This window comes from Narcine bancroftii, chromosome 3 (genome assembly GCF_036971445.1).
Source record: "Narcine bancroftii isolate sNarBan1 chromosome 3, sNarBan1.hap1, whole genome shotgun sequence".
NCBI classification, from domain to species: domain Eukaryota; kingdom Metazoa; phylum Chordata; class Chondrichthyes; order Torpediniformes; family Narcinidae; genus Narcine; species Narcine bancroftii.
The window spans coordinates 367,431,534-367,444,628 of record NC_091471.1 but is presented as its reverse complement, the minus strand read 5'-3'; the positions used below and the strand labels follow the sequence as shown (position 1 = coordinate 367,444,628).

At 41.6% G+C, this 13,095-nt stretch overlaps 1 protein-coding gene across 14 annotated transcripts in view; it reads left to right on the top strand.

Moving 5' to 3' along the window:
• The window catches only part of rbfox3a (RNA binding fox-1 homolog 3a), a 644,989-nt gene that overhangs the window by 68,274 nt on the left and 563,620 nt on the right, over nucleotides 1-13,095 (top strand). Inside the window, exon 3 of one of the 14 annotated variants that reach the window (XM_069930246.1) lies at nucleotides 10,845-11,051. The exons of 12 other annotated variants lie outside the window; for them this stretch is intronic. The gene's annotated coding sequence lies outside the window, so the exon portion shown is untranslated. Of the gene's footprint in view, nucleotides 1-3,123; nucleotides 3,155-10,844; nucleotides 11,052-13,095 lie in introns of all 14 variants that reach the window. One more of the 14 variants, XM_069930245.1, reaches the window with a different exon arrangement.

Genomic DNA, 13,095 nt, shown 5'->3' with positions numbered 1-13,095 from the left:
AACACATAAAAAACCTCTCTTTCTCACACACTCACACTTATCTCTTTCATTTCCCAGACTTTTTGGACGTTATCAAAGCAGTTGTATTTCATGGGTTTATCTTCATCTCCCCTTACCCTAACCACAAACTTCTCCCTGACCAGAAAAAAGATCTGTCTTCACTACTGAAAGATCACTTTTATTTCTTGCACGAACTGCAATGGTGTATATTATTTATCTCTATTGTATTTTTTCAATCTAATATTGTGGTTGGGATATTATACATACCAGTTTAGCTGCAGCAATTAAGAATTTTGGTGCATCTGTACATGTAATTATTTATATGGAAATGAACTCGCATTAATGTTGACATTGATCTAGCAATAACAAACTATTTTTCATCAATGCATCTATGCTCACAGTACAATTTAAATTAAAAAATGTGGTTGTTAAGACAAACAATGAAAAGGCGAATATAATATTCAACTGTTTATTCACTCGTGAATCAAGTATTCCTATGTCAGATTGTTCATAGGTTCCATTAAAGTACTACCATTTCATGACAGCAAAAGATATGTTTCTAATTTATCCGAAAAAATTCATTTTCCATTTGACACATCGCCATTTGTTTGAATTAAATCCAATGTTTGTTAAAATTTTGTTGAATATGACGGTAGTATATAACTTTAATTTAATTGATATTTAGTGCGACCTAGAAAATGGATAACAAGATGATCCTCGGGTTGGTCCAAATATTTTGGTCCATGATCTATACTTTCAGTTGCTTACAGGTTTGCTGGACTCAAACTTCTGTGGCAGGAAAGGTGGGGTCCAACCTGTTGTAGAAAAGCACAACTTCATTCCTCTTGCCTGATGTTTGCAACCGCTGCTCTTTTTATCTTTTTATGATGACATCAGATATTTTTAAAACTTGAAACATCAAGACAATTCCCCTGACACCGTATTGGTACATCATTACCATTTTAAATGTAAACTTTTTTTGTTTTCTCCATTGCTAGCACTTGAAGGTTTTACGATCGCTGAACTAATGGACGTCAGCACCTTCCAGCCTAATGAAGTGTGATCTTGATGAAAGCAATACTTTTAGGCTGAAGTTAATTGATTGACTGGTGCTGAGCATGCAGGACAATGGTTTACTGATGGATGCCAGTCTGAGGCATTCAGCAACATCACAATGAAGGAGGGAGAGACTGATTTACTTTTTACTCCTAATCAAACAATATTCACAGCATGAAAGGAAGCAAATTAGCTGATCAGATTCCTACCAGGTTTGTAATAAAACAGCTTTAGGATTAGTTTCGCTGTAAGAAAGAAGAAGGAACTATCTGAAATAAAAAAGATTTAATTGGCATAAGGCCAAATGCAGTGGGATGAGGGTAGATATGGCCCAGATAAACAAGAAACAACAGTTGACATGCATGACTGTGGAAGAACAGGGGCAAGCATTTAAGGAGAGAGAGAGAGTTCCGGTATCATTCAGGCACATTTTCATGAGGTGCAAAGGAAGAACAAGCAACATGGACGATGAAAATAGATGGAAGAAGGCGTGGCAAATAAAAAGCTGCTTATGGCCAATGCCGGCTTGTAAACAGCAGTTGGAAATGTTACCACTGTCCATTTTAATCCATAGCCTTCAATGTTGACGACCAGCATTACCAAAAGATTTTTGGAAGCCCATACGTTTCACATGAACCTCATTTCCATCATCGGTCCTCCCTGTTACTCCAAAACCTCTATCCTCGTAGTTAAACACCTTGCCTTCCAACATCCATGTTGGCTCTCTCATATCAATCACACTTCCTTTTATTGTTTCTGAATTTTTCCTTGTGGTTAAGATGAGTGGACTGCAGTTATCAGGTTAATCCCTCATTTTTTGAGATTTTTAAAAAAAAATTCCTCAAACACCACCTCTCAATCTATTGATTCTTGGAAAATTATGACAGGAAACTCTGTAACTATCTCTTTCACAGAGTCACACAGCATGGAAACAGGCCTTTCAGCCCAACTTGCCAAAATGTCCCACCCACATTGGACCCACCTGCCTACATTTGGTCCATATCCCTCTAAACCCATCCTAACCATATGATCTGTTGACTTTTCTCTTAAACAATGCCATCCGATCCAAAGATGTAACCCATCTGGCGCAGTTGCATTTTCTAGTGCCCCCTTGTGTTGATACCACCACTGGACTGTCTGTGACTGCCTGCGCCTGTCTGCATTCCTGCCGACCTGCTGCATGGGTGACCCACTCTACTTGCAGGGAGGTAACCTGGGAGATTGGCTCCACCTTCTCCCTGCCAATCACCAGCCCCATATAAAGGCTCACACCGGCCCTTGAGTAGTCGGGCACATGGAGCCCGAAGTGAAACTCTATCTTGTGTGCAAGTTTGAAGCTAATTCAAGCCTGTAGTACAGCATTTGTCGTTTGAGCTTGTTTGTTCACACTGCAGCTCACCACAACCCTTGTATCTCATCTACCATCTAAACTTAGTCAAATACTCATTCACGACCTGACCATCTGGCTTCATAAATAGTTTTCCTTTTGCACTCTAAACAACCCCACCCTCTTTTAAAAACATCCTTCCTACTTACAATTCTCTTTATATTAATGATAGCTCTTAATGTTTACAACCTCTTTTTTTCCACGGGCCCGCTCTTTTCTCTGGAATTGTTATTGACGATAAGGCGAGTGCATGCTGTCGGTGTAATTTTCAGGAAAAATATTCGTATTTTATACCCTTAACCTAATCATTGTGTAATAACTTTAATGTCTAAATATGCATTATGTTGATATTTTCATCTTATTTATATATCTTTATATTTGACTGTTTCAAATCAAAATGACAGCTGAGATGATTTGGATTAATAAATTGAGCAGTACCATTCATTTATTGTGCAATAAACATGATGACCAGATTGTGAGTCGTTCAGAATTTGATAATATGAAATGTAGTCATTCCTTCTTTTTAACTTTAGCTATCCATTAGCATTTGGGCTAATTGACATTCGTAACGTAAATCACCTCATTCAAAACATTCTTGGATTTTATTTTTAAAGGCTGCTTACACCTTCAATAGGCCAATCTTCTCAATGCACTCTTCTTCTTTTCATTTTTTTTGGTAGGTCAATTATTGGATACCTCTTCATGTCTCTGGTGAGTCATGTTTAAATCCACACACATCGTTCTAGTGTTTCTACTCCCACCATGCTGTTGAGTCAGATTAAGTCCAAAATTGAGAACTTGCAGTGATGTGAGAATATTTCCACAGTGTGGGTAGCAATATTTCCACATGGGGAGACAAGTTTGGTGCAGGGTTAGTGCAACGCCTTGACAGAGCCAGTGATCAGGACCGGGATTCGAATCCCACACTGTGAGGAGTTTGTACGTTCTCCCCGCGTCAGCAACGGTTTCCTCCCACCGTTCAAAATGTATCGGGGGTGAAGGTTAATTGGGCAGCATGGACTCGTGGGCCAAAATGGCCTGTTACTGTGCTGTATTTCGAATTTAAAAGGTTAAATCTGGATTGAGGAATTTATATGCATTGTCTTCCTGTCTCCTTCACAGTCAGAGATCAGGACATTTTGAAAATCCTCTCTTTCAGAGTAGCCTTGGCAAGTAATAGTGATGGACTCAGTGAAGAGCAAAGATGGCAGAGTAGCAATGGATGAAGTGTCTGCAAGAGATGGGGAAGGTGCAAGATCGATACATACAAAAAAAAAGGAAATACTCAAATGGGAAAAAGAAATGTCATCAACTGCAGCTGGGAACAAGAAACCAAAAGAGAGGGTCAACAAGGAAACAAAAATTGGTTGGAAGATAGAGGATTGAAAGTTTTTAAAAACTTAGAAGATAACAAAAAAGCTCATAAGGAGGGAAAAGATTAAATATGATGGTAGGCTGGCAAATAATGGAGGATACAAACACCTTTCTTAACCATGTAAAGAATAAGAAAGGTGAAAGTAGATAGAGGACCACTAGAAAATTATGCCAGAAAGGAGATGGCAGAGGAACTAAATGAGTATTTTGCATCAATCCTCTTTGTGGAAGACACTAGCAGTGTGCCAGATATCTAGGTATCAGGGAAGGGAAGTGAGTGCAGTTACCATTTCAAGGGAGAAAGTGCTCAGAAAGCCGAATGGTCTAAGGGTGGATAAGTCTCCCGGACCAGATGGATTGCACCTTCTGGCCCTGAAAGAGATAGCGGTAGAGATAATTGGTAGTGATCTTTAAAGAATCAAAATATTCTGGCATGGTCCTGGAGGACAGGAAAATCACAAATGCCACTACACTATTCAAGAAGGGAGCGAGGCTGCAGGAAGGAAGTTATAGACTGGTTAGCCTGACATCAGTGGTTGGCAATATATTGGAGATGATTGTAAAGGATGAGGTTATGGAGTACATGGAGACACTTGACAGGATAGGCCAAAGGCAGCATTCTTTCAGGGAAACTTTTGTTTGCTAAACCTATAGGAATTATTTGAGGAAGAAACAAGCAGGCTGGAAAAGGGGAGATGCAGGGGATGTGTTTAAAAGCCATTTAACAAGGTGCCGCACATAAGGCTACTCAACAAGATAAGAGCACCTGGTTTAACAGGAAACATACTAGTGTGGGTAGAGCATGGGCTGATTGGTAGGAAGCAAGAGAGTTGGTATATTAATGATTTGGATTATGGAATGAATGACTTTATGGCCAAGTTTTCAGATGATACAAAGGTTGGTGGAGGAACAGTTGGTGTAGAGCAGGGGTGTCAAACTCAAATTCACAGAGGGCCAAAATTAAAAACTTGGACTAAGTCGAAGGCCGAACTAAATATTTATTGAAAATTTTCAACAACATCTGCATGTTTTCTCTTCTTTCAACATATGTAATGATAAACTTTAGGATATAACTTTAGGAGGATAATGTTACAGGTCAGGAGTAGGTAGCTCAAGTTCACCCTTTGCTTGACCTGAGGGAAACATATTTCGTCCCTGTGGAGATGTCGTCAGCATTCACAGGCTGTGTCCATTTTGGCCTGCATCAGGACTCAGCATTTCCTGCTCACTCCTCAGGCTCTAGGCCTCTATTCACCCTCGACCCACCCCATCCTATACACGCCCCTCTACTGCCTCTCCCCTCAACCTGTTCCTCCCTCTACCCGTCTCTCACCCTCCAATCACCCCTCTCCTACTCGCCCTGCCCCTCCCCTTTAACCTCTTCCCTATCCACCCCTCCTTCTACTCATCCCTCCCACTAACTGCCCCTCGCACCACCATAACTTCCCCTGCCCATTACTCCTCACCCTCTGCCCACCCCTGCTTACCCACCCACTCAGGCCCAGCGCGCTGCCGATCAGCCTTTGAGGACAGCAGGGGCCGTGCGCAGCCTGCCATGTCCATCGCGCCGACAGGAAATCACAGGCGCTCGCCAATCCGCTGCACCGCTCGACAGGTGGGAGAAGTGACTGGTTGTGCGGGGAGCCTTCCAACTGGCTTGCTGGCTGATGACATCGACAGACTTCTCTTGTTACAATTTTGTTTTCCCCGTTCTCAAAGTTTGCACGGTCAACCTGCAACACTCTTGCTCCCTCCGCGTCCTGTGGATCTGATGCCCGGGTGTTGTTAGGATTCCCAGCAGAAGATTTGTGGAACTTTACCATTCTGGATTCCTTTTTGAGAATATTCTGGCCATCTTTTAAGGGGTGTGGTTTTAGGGGGGAGGGGATAGTTAGGGGGTGGGGAAGGATGTGCAATGAAGGGGGAGGATGGTGGGGATGACATTACCAAAAAACAGCATCGGCTCTCGCTGCAGGGCGGGCCACCTCTAATACATTTTTGAAATGATCTTGTGGGCCAAATATAATTACCCGGGCCAAATTTGGCCCGCGGGCCAGTTTGACATGTGTGGTGTAGAGGAAACATGAAGGCTGCAAAGGGACAAACAGCTAAGGAGATGTTGGCAGACTTTTTTAAAGTGGGGATAAAATTGAAAATACCCAGATGCAAAAGGGTGTGGGAGTCTTAGTGCAGGATAGTCTGAAGGTAAACTTGAGGTGGTGGTGAAGAAGGCAAATGCAATGCTGGCATTCATTTCAAGAGGAATAGAATATAAGAGTAGGGATGTAATGTTAAGTCACTGGTGAGACCTCACTTGGAGTATTGTGAGCAGTTTTGGGCTCCTTTTTTAAGAAATGATATGCTGACATTGGAGAAAGTTCAAAGGAGCTTTACTCAGATGATTCTGGGAACGAAATAGTTTTCAATATGAGGAGTGTTTGACAGGTCTTGGGCGGTATTCATTGGAATTTAGAAGAATGACAAGATATCTCATTGAAACATGTCAAATATTGAAAGGCATCCTCTTCGAACAGAAATGCATAGGAATTTCTTCAGCCAGAGGTGGAAAAGCTAGAGAATTTGTTGCCACAGTTGGTATTTAAGGCAGAAATTGCTAAGTTGATTAACCAGGGCATCAAAGGTTATGGGGAGAAGGCTAAGTGAGAAGTAGATCAGCTCATGATTAAATGATGGGGCTGAATAATCTATTTCTGCTCCTGTGTCTTATGGGCTCAGACACAATGGGCTGAACTTTGTAATTTGATGCAAAATGTGGAAAGCTGGTCACAGATCAGAAAGCAAAATTTATCATGTTGTTCAAGTCCTTCGTACTATTCCAAATACAATGAACTGGTCTTTACTTCCTCTCTGCCTGTTAAATTCAACAATGGAGCGGGATCTGAATCTCTGACCCATCTTCCCCACATCAGACTTTAATTCCACTCATTGGTGTAAGGGAGAACCACCAGGTCAACAGTAGTGGGATAGTGTCAGCAGTCACCCTACAGGCATCAAATAGTGGTGGCTTTCAATAACTGCATCGATACTCATGGTGTTCCTTGACCCAAGCTCATCAGAACTATAAGGACTGGGTTGGTTGATGAGCCTTGAGCTATCCATGTCAACACCAACCAAGGAAGAACCAAGGCTTCTCCACAACCCTTATCTCAAGCAGCATCGCATCCTCTTTCGCGTGATAATATCACTGCTATCACCACAAACTATGTGCTTGCTTCTTCCATTGCAAAATATTTTCTGCTGTTGTATTCTCTCTTTTCTCTTTGGTTCAATGCATTTGGTTCTTCAAGGCATGAGAAGGCTTAAAAATATGCTGTTGCATTTACAAAGCGCGTCGAAAGAACCAAAGGTTTGTTGATCCAAACCAAGGCTTTTATTAACTAAAAGACTGGAGCATATCACAAGTAGGTCGACCTGGTCTGGCTAGGAGCAATCCTTGAAGACCTGCCAGTAGGTGTGGCTACACTCTCAGCCAATCACAGTCATCCTACACGACCATCTGTACATATGTACAGATGGTGATGGAATCTGTACAATCACATCAACCTCCTAGTGGAAAGGAACCTCGCAAAATAAGTATCCAAGTGGAACCTGCCTGAGACACATAAAAACAATCAGAAAATGCTGAGAGCTTTCTGGAGTGTCAAGATGTGGATGAATCCACTGCACATTCACCAACCTGAAAGAAATCTCTCTCCCCCACCCCATGATGTGATATTATTGGAGAAATAGGAATGTGCACATTAGTATTTTTTTTAAATGACATGAAACTAAATTTTTAACACTTCATCAAGCAGAGGTCTCTCAGGGTCTGTTCTTGGCCAAGATACGGTCATATATTTTAACACTGATTTTGATCGTTCAATGGAGCTGGGTGACATGAGAAATAAAGAAATATGCATGTTAAAGAAGCAGGAGAGAATAGAGGCAAATATAAAAGGAAAAGTAACTAAAAGCATGAAGCCCGAGAGGAGAAGCTGCTGTTCTGCCACAAGTTGACCCTGATCTTCTAGTTGCCTGTCAGTTGAATTCTCCATCACACTCCCTCTCCACCTCTCTTTTTGGCCTCCTGGGTTGTTCCACTGAAGCCTGAGGAGCAGCATCTTATTTTCCTGAAGATTCTGAATATCTTTTGGGAAAAGAATGCTTTTTAGATGATTGCTAGAAAAAAAATTCAATAGGTCAGGCAGCGTGGGTCGGGAAAGATGCAGTTATTTTTTCAGGATGCTGACCTTTTCCATCAAACTCTTCATCTTTCATTTTTGCATTCATCCCACCCTTCAAAAACATACAGGGATTGTGGGTTAATTGGTGTATTTGGGGGGATGGGGCATGGGCTTGTGGGCCAGGAAGACCAGATGCTGTGCTGTATGTCTAAATATAAACAACTCAGAGACAGGCCCATTGGTCCAACTAGCCCATTCCAAGCAAGATGACTGTTGAGGCTAATCCTACTTGGCCCATATCCCCCTTAACATTTCTGATTGAATTGTTTGTCTTTCACACACTGTGATTGTACCGATCCCTGCCATCTTCTTGTTCCACATACTCCGTGTGAAAAGCTTCATCCTCCGATTCCTTTGAAATCGTTCTCTTCTCATAAATCTTTGCCCTCTAGTTTTAGACTCTCCTATCCTGGGGAAAGGACTATAATTATTTATCCTACCTGTATACCTCATCATTTAATAAAGCTTGCCAAGGTCACCCCTCAGCTTCCAAGTCTCCAGGGAAAACTGCCCCAGTCTCTCTCTATAACTCAAGCCTCCAGTCCAGGCAATGTTCTTATGAATCTTTTCCGCATGATTAATCACACCTTTCTTGTAGTGTGGTGAGCATAACTTCATACAATGTTCAAAGTGCAGCTTAACTGATTTGTCCAATCGTCACATGATATCCCAACTCCTAGCTTCAATGCCATAGCTGATGAAGACTGGCTTACTTTAGGCCATCCTCAACAGGCTGTCTCCCTGTGTCCTCATTTTGTGGGACTGTGTAGTTGTACTCCAAGGTTTTGCTGTTCAATAACACTCCCCAGTACCTGGCCATTTTATTACAAATTTTCAGCATTTTGCTTTTGAAATAGATCACTCTCACTAATTTTGCATATGAGATGGAAATTGTGTAAAAGTTAAATTAATATAATGGTTTATACAGATGGATCAGTAAAGGGAAGGCTTTCTAATTAGTGGATATAACTTAATATGATGAAATATCCAGAAATGTTGTCACAAGCAACATACACATTGCCTCCTTCCATTATAAATTGTTTTCCACTCTTGGATTCTCTTGTATCTTCCTTATGGAAGATTGAGAGTATTCACTGATCGGCTGTTAAGATTCACATGCGGGTTTTCTCTGGGGTTATGCGAGGTATTGAAAGGTAATTTGATTTTGGTTTTCAACACACATAATATTGTCTCTGATTTTGGTCCCTGCATTTCATTACAAATAAAATGAATTTGGTGTGCATTCCCAGGAATGGAACATTATTGATAAATTAGATTCTCTATCACTTAATTGCAAGCAGACGGTTAACAAATTGAGAGTTTTCCATTTGAGAGAAAGGTTTTTCAGAGAATAGGTGATCAAACCTATTTGGCCAGTGGCCTCCTTTAACCTGTATCTGGTCTTTCAAAGTCTTGGGAATGTTTCTCCATGTCCTCCCCTCTTCTGTGCCCAGCGACATTTGAAAATTTTGCTGGATGACAAACAACAATGGTCCTAGCACAGATCCCCGAGGCATGGATGGGAGAGGTCATGGAATGGTCAGTGGGACAAGCGGAATGGTTTCGGCACAGACTAGAAGGGCCAACTGGCCTGCTTTCTGTGCTTCAGTTTTCTAAGTTGAAGTCTGACATCTTTGAGAGTTCTATAGAAAATCTCCTTTTAATCATTAAAGTTTGATTGTCCATAATTAGTTAGAACTTTCTGACAGTGAGCTAAGTATTTTTATGTAGTAAAACTCCAGTTATTCTGGACCCTAGGATTCTTGTGATGTCAATTTGCAGATTTTCACACAAATGGATATTATTCCTATTCATTTACCAACACACAATCAATTCATTTTTTGAAGTTGTCCAGCAGTGTAATGATTTGCCAATGACCCTGGTGAATTTAAAAGGAACATTGGGCCCTGGTGAGTTTAAAACATGCTTGAGAAACAGAACCAAATGACCCAAATGCCAAGGTATTGGGATTTTAAAAATATCAGCAGGTTATTGAAATTTTACTGATAATTTCAGCATTTTTTTTATAACATTGTGCATTTCCTATCTACTTCTAAATCCAAGGATCTTGTATGTCTTTTAAATAATTTCCCCTCCCACTGGAATTTGCCTACTTACTTCCGTTGTCATTCCATTTCCATTTTCTGTTTCGTTGATGTTTCTTTGCATTCTTCTACCAAAATAAGCCAGTTAATGGTTTTCTCTGTTAAATATTATCTAACCATCAGTCTGCCCTTTGCCTTCTTGAAGTCTTTAATGCTGCTCCTCTCTGCTTAGTGAATTTCTGAACTTTCTGTCATCTGCAAGCTTTGAAATGTCATCCAACACGCCTGTATCCAGATCATTAATTTTTATCAAACGGAGCAATGGTCTCAATCCAGACTCCTGGAGCAGACACCTGTAGTTTTCCCTCCTGCTTGAAATCTTAATCATTCAGCAAAACTCTCTGCTTCAAGTTCATTATGCCTGAAGATTTTTAAAATACAGTACAACCTCTGGTGTTCAGCACCTATGGGGATTGGTGGATGCCGGATAAGTGTATTTTCCGGTTGCTTGAGACTCTTACCGTACCTAACTAATTGTACAAACAGTTTAAAAGACAAAAACGCTCTACCTGCATGAATATATTAACCTTAAAGTATTTCACTTCATTTTTTCAGTTATATTCTTTGAAAACATTTAACCGTCTCTGCATCTGCAGGTTCCTCTCCCTCCAAGGAGCCGCCAGAAAGATGAGCATAACATTATAAATAATTTACCCCCACCCTCCCCCAATTTTATAGATAAAGCCTCTGACCAGTACGATGCTTACTAATCAAGAATAAGGAGACGCTGTAAGAGAGTCACCCCAACAGCGAGCAGCATCAACCAGCTCTTCATCCTGGGCAACGCCCTTGCTGTTTCACACAACTTTATTCAAACAGCTGCTATAAGCAAAGCTCGATCAAACCCCTCAGCTGGGTGAATATTTGCTCCCATCTTCACCAAAGGTTTGTGTGTTACCTTAGAGAACATTTACAATTTTAAACACCTATTTTATACCTATTGTTTTATTCTTATTTATTTTAATGTTTTAATTTATTTTCCTTGACGTTTTAGGCCAGTTGCTTGATGCTGCTGGTTGCTTGAATTCTGGATAACAGGGATTTTACTGTAATAAGTATTGAATCACGTGAATTTCAATTAAATATACTGTATCAATTTGGATGAAATGTCAAGATTTATTTTCGCTGGGAACCTTTTTCCCTATGGGATAATCCAGTCTTGAAAGTGAAAGGTTGAGGCTCATTTAGCCAGTTCCGTCCAATGAAGTATCATTGAGTTTAATTGTCTGCTTATCGAGGTGCTGGGATGGAGGAAGGAGGTGCTTTTCCGTGTAATGGTGTGAGGTGGGGAGAGTTGGGGTTGTGGGCCCAGGTGATGAGACAAGAATTTAGTTGAAAGTTATTAATTGCTTTTGTCGTCTAGTGGAAATTACAAGTCATGACTTGTTTGGCTGACCAAGTTACACGGTCAAGGGGATCATGGAGCCGCAACAAATATTTTCACCTCTGAGTCACTCCAAATTCAGCACCTCCATCACTGCCGTCTTTTGGCATGTAATTTCATTCATGGAGTTAGTTATCTTTTATATTTAATCTCCTTCTATGTTATTTCCATCTTTCCCTTTGACACCCCAGTAATCAAGGAGATTTATTTCCCCACAAAGATCTTGCAGTAATCACTAAAAGAATTGCGTCTGACACTATTTTCTTCTATCTTCACCAGAAGGAGATTCCTAAAACTAAGATTTAAATTTAAAATTTCGACATACAGCATAGATACAGGCCTTCCCGGCCCACGAGTCCGTACTGCCCCATTATACCCAATTAGCATGCAATTCCAGTACATTTTGAAGGGTGGCAGGAAACCAGAGAGCCCGCAGAAAACCCAGAGAGAACATACAGACTCCTTACAGACAGCACCGGATTTGAACCCGGGCCCCGCTGAAGCTGTAAAGGCATTGCGTGAAATGCAACACTAACCACACTCCCTCCCAAAACGTTCTGATCCATCTAAGCAGAGCGATGCTTTACCCTCCGACAGACAGTACTGCTCACCATATAAGGTTCAAATGTATTCACTTAGGGTGTGCTTAAAGCCATTCCTCAATTGTCTTCACTAGGGAAAACCATTGGGGGTTGGGTCAAATTTAAAAACCATTATCATCAGTTGTGCAAAGAAATTTGAATAGTTTGCTGTCGCTGAGCATTTTTTTAACATTATCTTCTTTTCTTTGGCTTGGCTTCGCGGACGAAGATTTAAGGAGGGGGTAAAAGTCCACGTCAGCTGCAGGTTCGTTTGTGGCTGACAAGTCCGATGCGGGACAGGCAGACACGGTTGCAGCGGCTGCAGGGGAAAATTGGTGGGTTGGGGTTGGGTGTTGGGTTTTTCCTCCTTTGCCTTTTGTCAGTGAGGTGGGCTCTGCGGTCTTCTTCAAAGGAGGTTGCTGCCCGCCAAACTGTGAGGCGCCAAGATGCACGGTTTGAGGCGATATCAGCCCACTGGCGGTGGTCAATGGGGCAGGCACCAAGAGATTTCTTTAGGCAGTCCTTGTACCTTTTCTTTGGTGCACCTCTGTCATGGTGGCCAGTGGAGAGCTCGCCATATAACACGATCTTGGGAAGGCGATGGTCCTCCATTCTGGAGACGTGACCCATCCAGCACAGCTGGATCTTCAGCAGCGTGGACTCGATGCTGTCGACCTCTGCCATCTCGAGTACTTCGACGTTAGGGATGAATGCGCTCCAATGGATGTTGAAGATGGAGCGGAGACAACGCTGGTGGAAGCGTTCTAGGAGCCGTAGGTGATGCATGCAGTTACATTTTCTGGCATTGGCACTTGATCAAAGGCTAGTAATACAACAAGTGGTGAAATTTAATTTGTGATAGATGTATGATTGTAATCTTATCCATTGGGAACATGGGTTCTGGTCAGAGTGTATATGAGTGCAATGGCAAACACGCACTCCACTGTCCAATGAAGATCTTTCT